Source organism: Schistocerca piceifrons, chromosome X (genome assembly GCF_021461385.2).
Source record: "Schistocerca piceifrons isolate TAMUIC-IGC-003096 chromosome X, iqSchPice1.1, whole genome shotgun sequence".
Taxonomy (NCBI): domain Eukaryota; kingdom Metazoa; phylum Arthropoda; class Insecta; order Orthoptera; family Acrididae; genus Schistocerca; species Schistocerca piceifrons.
In genome coordinates, this window is record NC_060149.1 from 694,006,334 (window position 1) to 694,015,651 (window position 9,318).

Sequence of the window (9,318 nt, forward strand, 5' to 3'; positions counted from 1 at the left end):
TTAATTTAATCAGTTGCACACAGTTTTAATTAATGGATATGACTCTATGGAAGTTTACAAATTACAAACGGCCAATAGCGCGGAGACTCACCAAGTCGGTGAGTGAAACGAGATTTTCGTCTTCTCAAAGTTGGTTCAAAAAATGGTTCAAATGGCTCTGAGCACTATGGGACTTAACATCTATGGTCATCAGTCCCCTAGAACTTAGAACTGCTTAAACCTAACTAACCTAAGGACATCACACAACACCCAGTCATCACGAGGCAGAGAAAATCCCTGACCCCGCCGGGAATCGAACCCGGGAACCCGGGCGTGGGAAGCGAGAACGCTATCTCAAAGTTGATCTGATACTGTTTCGAAAGGAGTGTTCGCTAGCGTATTTTTTTTCAGAATTCTATACTTGATGAGCCTTCTACGTTAAGCGCTCGGTTATAGTGCGGATTTTCTACCCTAGTTCATATGGCACCCTAATTCATATGGCACGTTGTTGACAACATGGCCTCTCTGATCCAGACTACCTTTAATTGGAAGCAGCAAGTACTTAATTTTCCTCCGAGATTGGAAGATCGTATTATAGGGGAGAGTGGGGTAATTGGAAACATTTAAGAGAGAAATGGAACAAAACGGAGCCAGATAAATTTACGAATACTATTTAAAACTGAAACTGTACGAAAACAAATCACACTTAAGTTTGCATAATCACTGTAGATAAACTTTCAATTCAAAATCAAATATTTAAAAAGAAAAACCCTCGGCTTCCAGAATTACCTCGCGGAGCGTGGCATAATCACGGATGGTATGTGGGGTAATCAAGGACATAATCTGTATCATCACGTAAATCAAAAATAAATCCTCTCATGTACTTTCACAACTCGTGCAGTTTTCGTGGGCCTATAAATTACATTTGTAGCATTCTGTCCAATCTTCAGTGAGAGGATCTTCATACTTTTCTCCACAAGTTAGGCAATAATGCACAGTCTCCATCGCAGCTCCTTTACTGACCATCTTCTTCTTGCGTGGTATGTGCTTCTGTTGAACCTTCATCTTAATACCATCATCTGCAAATGCTTGAAGGCTCTTCACATCTTTCCTACATTTAGTGGAACGTATAGTCTTTCCACTTTCTTTCATCTGCTGTTTATTGTTTATCATTTCTTCTTTTTTTCTAAAATATATTTCGTTGGGGAACTGATTATTACAGTTGAATGTCGTATTCTGACATGTTCTATACACTTCGGATGTGTCGGTTTGGGAACATTAGGCCAAACAGTATCTTCAAGTGGAATTGATTCGCCCAAAACAGCCACAGAGGTTACTGGCCTATGCTGCATATTTAATGTCGATACTAAGGGTCTCTGCGTATCAATTGTCACTGCTTTTTGCGCATTTGATGTCAATGCTTCCTGTGCATCAGGTGTCACTGACGTCACATCTACGAAGTCTTCATCAAATTTACACTCCTGGAAATGGAAAAAAGAACACATTGACACCGGTGTGTCAGACCCACCATACTTGCTCTGGACACTGCGAGAGGGCTGTACAAGCAATGATCACACGCACGGCACAGCGGACACACCAGGAACCGCGGTGTTGGTCGTCGAATGGCGCTAGCTGCGCAGCATTTGTGCACCGCCGCCGTCAGTGTCAGCCAGTTTGCCGTGGCATACGGAGCTCCATCGCAGTCTTTAACACTGGTAGCATGCCGCGACAGCGTGGACGTGAACCGTATGTGCAGTTGACGGACTTTGAGCGAGGGCGTATAGTGGGCATGCGGGAGGCCGGGTGGACGTACCGCCGAATTGCTCAACACGTGGGGCGTGAGGTCTCGACAGTACATCGGTGTTGTCGCCAGTGGTCGGCGGAAGGTGCACGTGCCCGTCGACCTGGGACCGGACCGCAGCGACGCACGGATGCACGCCAAGACCGTAGGATCCTACGCAGTGCCGTAGGGGACCGCACCGCCACTTCCCAGCAAATTAGGGACACTGTTGCTCCTGGGGTATCGGCGAGGACCATTCGCAACCGTCTCTATGAAGCTGGGCTACGGTCCCGCACACCATTAGGCCGTCTTCCGCTCACGCCTCAACATCGTGCAGCCCGCCTCCAGTGGTGTCGCGACAGGCGTGAATGGAGGGACGAATGGAGACGTGTCGTCTTCAGCGATGAGAGTCGCTTCTGCCTTGGTGCCAATGATGGTCGTAAGCGTGTTTGGCGCCGTGCAGGTGAGCGCCACAATCACGACTGCATACAACCGAGGCACACAGGGCCAACACCCGGCATCATGGTGTGGGGAGCGATCTCCTACACTGGCCGTACACCACTGGTGATCGTCGAGGGGACACTGAATAGTGCACGGTACATCCAAACCGTCATCGAACCCATCGTTCTACCATTCCTAGACCGGCAAGGGAACTTGTTGTTCCAACAGGACAATGCACGTCCGCATGTATCCCGTGCCACCCAACGTGCTCTAGAAGGTGTAAGTCAACTACCCTGGCCAGCAAGATCTCCGGATCTGTCCCCCATTGAGCATGTTTGGGACTGGATGAAGCGTCGTCTCACGCGGTCTGCACGTCCAGCACGAACGCTGGTCCAATTGAGGCGCCAGTTGGAAATGGCATGGCCAGCCGTTCCACAGGACTACATCCAGCATCTCTACGATCGTCTCCATGGGAGAATAGCAGCCTGCATTGCTGCGAAAGGTGGATATACACTGTACTAGTGCTGACATTGTGCATGCTCTGTTGCCTGTGTCTATGTGCCTGTGGTTCTGTCAGTGTGATCATGTGATGTATCTGACCCCAGGAATGTGTCAATAAAGTTTCCCCTTCCTGGGACAATGAATTCACGGTGTTCTTATTTCAATTTCCAGGAGTGTAGTTTTATCTATTGCCAAATACCAGCGGCCGGTAAACTGCTCGATGCTTTCTCTATATTGCTGCTGTGATTGAAGGATTTCGTGAAAAGTACGATGACTTCATACTGTCTAATGCGTCGGCTTAAATTTGAGGTTACGCACAAATTGCATTCTCTGTTGTATGAAGACTTGAGAGGTCCAAATATCTCAGGTCCAATTGTTGCACACGATGTAATGTATTCGGCTTAAGGCATAGCAATATTTTTCCAATCTGGCGACAAAGCAGATATCAGAAAATACTACCGTGACTTCCATGATTGTCTATAATAAACAGAATTTGTTCTGCAACAGTTATCTTAGGAGATGAAGTGGTATAGCCAATCTACGAATAAAGTTATCTTTGATACAAATCGAAGCGCTAACTCCTGCTATCATCCCTCCATTGCCTAGCCGGCCGCGGTGGCCATGCGGTTCTAGGCACTTCAGTCCGGAACCGCGTGACTGCTACGGTCGCAGGTTCGAATCCTGCCTCGGGCATGGATGTGTGTGATGTCCTTAGGTTAGTTAGGTTTAATTAGTTCTAAGTTCTAGGGGACTTATGACCTCAGATGTTGAGTCCCATAGTGCTCAGAGCCATTTGAACCTCCATTGCCTCCACGCAACAGCTGAGCATTCATTCGTTTCCTCTTCAAAACAAAGAAGAAAAGAAAAAAAATGAGGAACATGCTTTCCTGAAGCACTAAATGCGCAAACAATTGTTGTTGTTGTTGTGATTCTTTCACCACTTGTTACAATTACCTGTTGTTTCTGGTCTTTTGGTGGTAAAATCCTTGAAATGCTTTGGGTATTAGAAATGCTGTCTCATTAACATTGTAAAAGTAATATGGTTAGCATCATGTGGTATTTTACTTCCAAGGCTTGCACGTTGCTGAAGAATATTTTCACTTCCGTTTCATTAAAAGCCGTAATTCTTTTGAAGGAAATGGACTCACGTTTCCGTAGCAAAATATTAGGATGCCATTTTTTTAAATCCGCAGAACCAGTCTTTTCCAGCCTTTTGGGATGTTTTGTGAAAATTATGCTTCAAATTATTAGCTTCTGCCAATTTGAAGGCTATCTAACGCACCATCTCTATGGTTAACGCATAAAATAGTTTACTGCAATTTAAGATATGTTCTTCTAACTCCCTTTCTTGTTCTTCGGAAAATATAGCCACACGTCCTGGTTTTGGTTGCTGTATAACGTTCTTTCTTGAGATGTTCGTGTATAGGACTTTTTGGAACAGAACAAATAACAGCTGCTTCTCCTAGTGAACATTTTGGTCCTTGATAACCTTAATTGCACTAAGTAGTCCAATTTGTATTCGCTTTCAGTCTTTCTTTGGTAATTTCGTGGCATCTCAAACACATGTGATTAATTGTGTACTGGTAATTACGAACGGTCAGAATTAACCCACTCAAAATGTCCGGCGTTACCCAACACATACGGTAACAAAAAACGATGCTTTTATTTAAGACTGTAATCGCATGACGCAAGCGGTGTGAGCGTAAGAACGTTGCTTAATTAGACGATAATTCTAAAACACGATACCACGTTTCCATGTAATACCCAAAATATTGTACATCTATTGAAGTTTATTCATACGTTATGTAAAATTGTTGAAAAAATTATGATGTAAACTTACTTTGTGCAGCGAGCGCGGCGTCAATTCACAGCTGTCTGGTCGGCACTGCGTTCACGTTCTTACCATCCTTCTACAACATAGCCCAACACACATGTCCGCGATTATTCCACTCACCCCTACTACGTTTCCTTAATATGCTCTCAGTCTTGCTAGCAGTCGTTGGAAGGAATGCCGTGGATTTGTCTTCTCCGGTTGGCTGGATATGTTCGCGCCTATGTGTAGCAGCGACTGCAGCTGTGAATTGATATTTTCGTATCTGTTTTCCCATAACGCATTTTAAGATGTTTTGATTTTGAGTCCAGGTGATAATGATATGAAATTGTCTATATTCTGTATCATAAAGTATTATGAAGAGACTGTTTCGATCGTGGAAGCTTTGCTCATTTGAACAGATTTATGTGTATCGGCTTTCTGCACACATTCCGATTTCCGTTGAACCATCACGTCCAACAGCGACAATTTTATTTCTGTTTCTGATTCCATAGTAAATCTGATGCTTGGATGTAATTCATATGGTCCAAGAACTGTTGCACTGTATACATTCCGTGAGGACAGATTAAAACTCGTCGTCCACATGCCTTTAGAAATCAGTAAGGTGGAGAAGAGCAAAATGTAATGCTTGTTGTTATAAATCTCTTAACTCGGATTAGGCGGGGTTTTTACACCAAGAAAATTTCATACGAGGATGCCGCTTCGAAAACATTGATGTCATATTGTTACGAAGATGCTCATGAAATTTCAGGGTCAGATGCTACAAGTTCTAGCGCTACGAATAAAGACGTTTATTACTACAATTTTGTGAGTGGATGTTTCAACAAAAGTAAGGCAACTTTCTCCGACATTCATGAACATGATGGGAATAGCGGAGTATTTATAGCTTATCGAGGAATTTCCAGCGGTCACTTTTCCCATGTTCCCATGTAGCTCGCGAATGGAAAGGAAAGGAGATAAACAAAACTGCTGCCTGAAGTACCCTACGCGAAACATCGTTAGTTTTATTAATTGATTATCCTGCGGCATGGTTGGCTGGGAAAGGGCGAGGTTCAAAAATGGTTCAAATGGCTCTGAGCACTATTGGACTTAACATCTGAGGTCATCAGTCCCCTAGAACTTAGAACTACTTAAACCTAACTAACCTAAGGACATCACACACATCCATGCCCGAGGCAGGATTCGAACCTGCGACCGTAGCTGTCGCGCGGTTCCAGACTGAAGCGCCTAGAACCGCTCGGACACTCCGGCCGGCGAAACGGCGAGGGGTAGGTCCAGCAGCCTAATGGGAATGCTTTTCTTTTTTAGGCGTACGTATAAAATGTAGCTGCCGTTTGGGATGGGTAAGGACCTGCTGGTGAAGTGCAACAGCTTGGTTGAAGAAGGGAAGCGGGAAGGAAAGATTTGGGTTCAATGGTCCATCGACTAAGACGTTATTGGAAACGGAGCACATGCTTGTACACTAAAGTGCCAAAGAAACTGGCATCGGGATGCGTATTCAAATACAGAGATATATGAACAGGCAGAATATGGGGCTGCGGTCGGCAACGCCTATCTACTGTATATAAGACAACACATGTATGGCGCAGTCCTTAGATCAGTTACTGCTGCTACAATGTCAGGTTAACAAGATTTAAATGAGTTTGAACGTGGTGTTATACTCGGCGCTCGGTGCACGAGCGGTGAGACACAGTATCACCGAGGTAGCGATGAAGTGGGGACTTCCTCGCACGACCATTTCACGAGTGTACCGCGAATATCAGGGATCCGGTAAAACATCAACTCTCAGACATCGCTGCGGCCGAAAAAGAACCTGCAAGAACGGGACCAACGACGACTAAAGAGAATCTTTCAATGTGACAGAAGAGCAACCATTCAGCAAATTGCTGCAGATTTCAGTGCTGGGCCATGGTTCAAATGGCTCTGAGCACTATGGGACTTAGCATCTGAGGTCATCAGTCCCCTAGAACTTAGAACTACTTAAAGCTAACTAACCTAAGGACATCACCCACATCCATGATCGAGGCAGGATTCGAACCTGCGACCGTAGTGGTCGCGCAGTTCCAGACTGTAGCGCGTAGAACCGCTCGGCCACCCCGGCCGGCGGTGCTGGGCCATCAACAAGTGTCAGCGTGTAAACCATTCAATGACACATAAACGAAATAGGCTTTCGGAGCCGAAGGCCCACTCGTGTACCCTTGATGACTGCACGACACAATGCCCGTCAACACCGACAATGGACTGCTGATGACTGCAAACATGTTGCCTGGTTGGACGAGTCTCGTTTCAAATTGTAGCGAGGAGATGGACGTGTACGAGTATGAAGGATACCTCTTGAACCCATGGATCCTGCATGTCGGCAGCTGGTGGATGGTATCTAATGGTGTGGGGCGTGTGCAGTTGGAGTGATATGGGTCTTCTGATGCGTCTAGGTACGACTCTGACAGATCACCTACATCCATTCATGTCCATTGTGCATTCCGACGGACTTGGGGAATTACAGAGGGACAACGCGACACCCTACACGTCCAGAATTGCTACAGAGTGGCTCCAGGAACACTCTTCTGAGCTTAAACACTTCCGCTGACCACCAAAGTCCCCAGACATGAACATTATTGAGTATATCTGGGATGCCTTGCAATGTGCTGTTCAGAAGAGATATCCACCCCCTCATATTCTTACGGATTTATTGACAGCCTTGCAATACTCATGGTGTCAGATCCCTCCAGCACTACTTCAGACATTAGTAGAGTCCATGCCACTTCGTGCCGCGGTACGTATGAGTGCTTACGGGGGCCCTACACGATATTAGGAAGGTGTACCAGTTTTTTTGGCTCTTCATTGTATTAGGGGAAGTGTGGGGACGGGATTCAGCGGTTTGCTTTGCAAGTGCACCATCGCCATAATTGATGTGCTTTGAGCGATGAAGGTAAAAATGAAAAAAACTCAATCTGGGTGACTAAGGGGGATCTGAACCGCCGTCCTCCCGGATGCGAGTCTCGTGTCTTACCACAATGCCACCTCGATCAGCTCAGATTATACCGTCAAGCTGTGTAAGGTTGTCACAAAATCGGCAACTGTGGCTGAGATATCTGTCAGGGAAACTGGAGTTACAAAGAACATTGCTAACGTGATCATTCACGAACATCTGCGTAAGCGGAAGAGTTCTAAGCGCTTTTTACGGCACAAATTGACTCCAAAGCGGAAAGCAAAGCGGATTTTTAGTTTAGTAAATTTCATTTATGTGTTTGAAAGGAATACCATTTTCCTGCATACCTCCCTCACATGAGATGAAATGCCACGCTACCAGAATAGTTGAGAGAAACGAAGGAAGGGAGATTAGGGTTTAATGTCCCTTCGACATCGAAGTTACTGGAATACAAGGCCGGGCCGTGTCAAGGATGGGGAAGGAAATCATCGGTGCCTTTTCAAAGGAGCCTGAGGAAATTAGTCCAATGTGCTAATCACTGCACCATCTCGCGCGGTCGGAGTAGAACACGTACCCAACACGGTCGCAAGCTGTGACACACTTCAACAAACCTCCAAAGGCGTGTAACGTGAATGCTTGAAAAAAAAAAATTTCACTTCCAAATTACGTCAACATTTGGGATGATACACGAGGTGTGTTCAAGAGGAACTGGAATTTGGTAATTTCCAGTTTGCATTAGTCCGATTCGCGCGATTGTTTCGTTGCAGTGTTGGTAAACACGTCTGAAAAGTACCTGAATAGTGTTAGCGATATCGGAAATTTAGTATGTTATCAACGCTGAAAAGTTTCATGTGTTTTGGTAGTATCGGAGATTATTTATTTTGCTGTTAATGAATAAGCACTCCAGTTGCTATAAATTTCTTTGTTTTTATCTACGACCACTTTCAACTTTTACACTGAAGCCATTTTCAAAGCCAATAGCAAATGGCCTTAATACAAAAGTCGAAACCCATCGACAGACCTCAGCGACCAATGAGGTTATTGATCAACTCAGTACACAGTTGGGGAGCAGCAGCTCTCTCCAGACATGGAGGAACGTAATACTTACACCTTCAACTTTGTGGTCCTGTCGTCCTCCATCGCGTAAAATATTACGGTATGTTGATAATTATTGCTTTGAAACCGTCTAATCACAAAGAAATGAAACACATATTTTGTGCCAGATGCGATTCGCTTCTGTACTTTGCAAGGCGTCTTCAGTGGCCTGGAATACGTGCATATTTTTGTTGGGTTGGGGTTGGGTTGTTTGGGTAAGGAGACCAGGCAGCGAGGTCATCGGTCTCATTGGATTAGGCAAGGAAGGGGAAGGAAGTCGGCCGTGCCCTTTCAAAGGAACCATCCCGGCATTTGCCTGAAGAGATTTAGGGAAATCACGGAAAACCTAAATCAGGATGGCCGGACGCGGGATTGAACCGTCGTCCTCCCGAATGAGAGTCCAGTGTCTAACCACTGCGCCACCTCGCTCGGTCATATTTTTGTATATACTATTTGATTTACATTTAGAGTGCTGTGAACGCTCCAGTCACATTATTATGACCACCGTCTATGTTCGACGTCAAAGTGCAATATCCAATCACAGACGGCAGACGGTGGAGGACATATAAAGCGTGTTGTGGAAGGGGGGGAGGGGGGGGGGGTAGAGACGTCGAAACCGTTCCGTCATAGTCGTGAAGCAGAAACGGATCGAGGTACACTAAGGTGACAGAAGTCATGGAATACCTCCTAATATCGAGCCGGACCTCCTTTTTTCAGGTGTAGTGCAGCTCTGCGACGTGCCATGGACTCAACAAGTCGCTG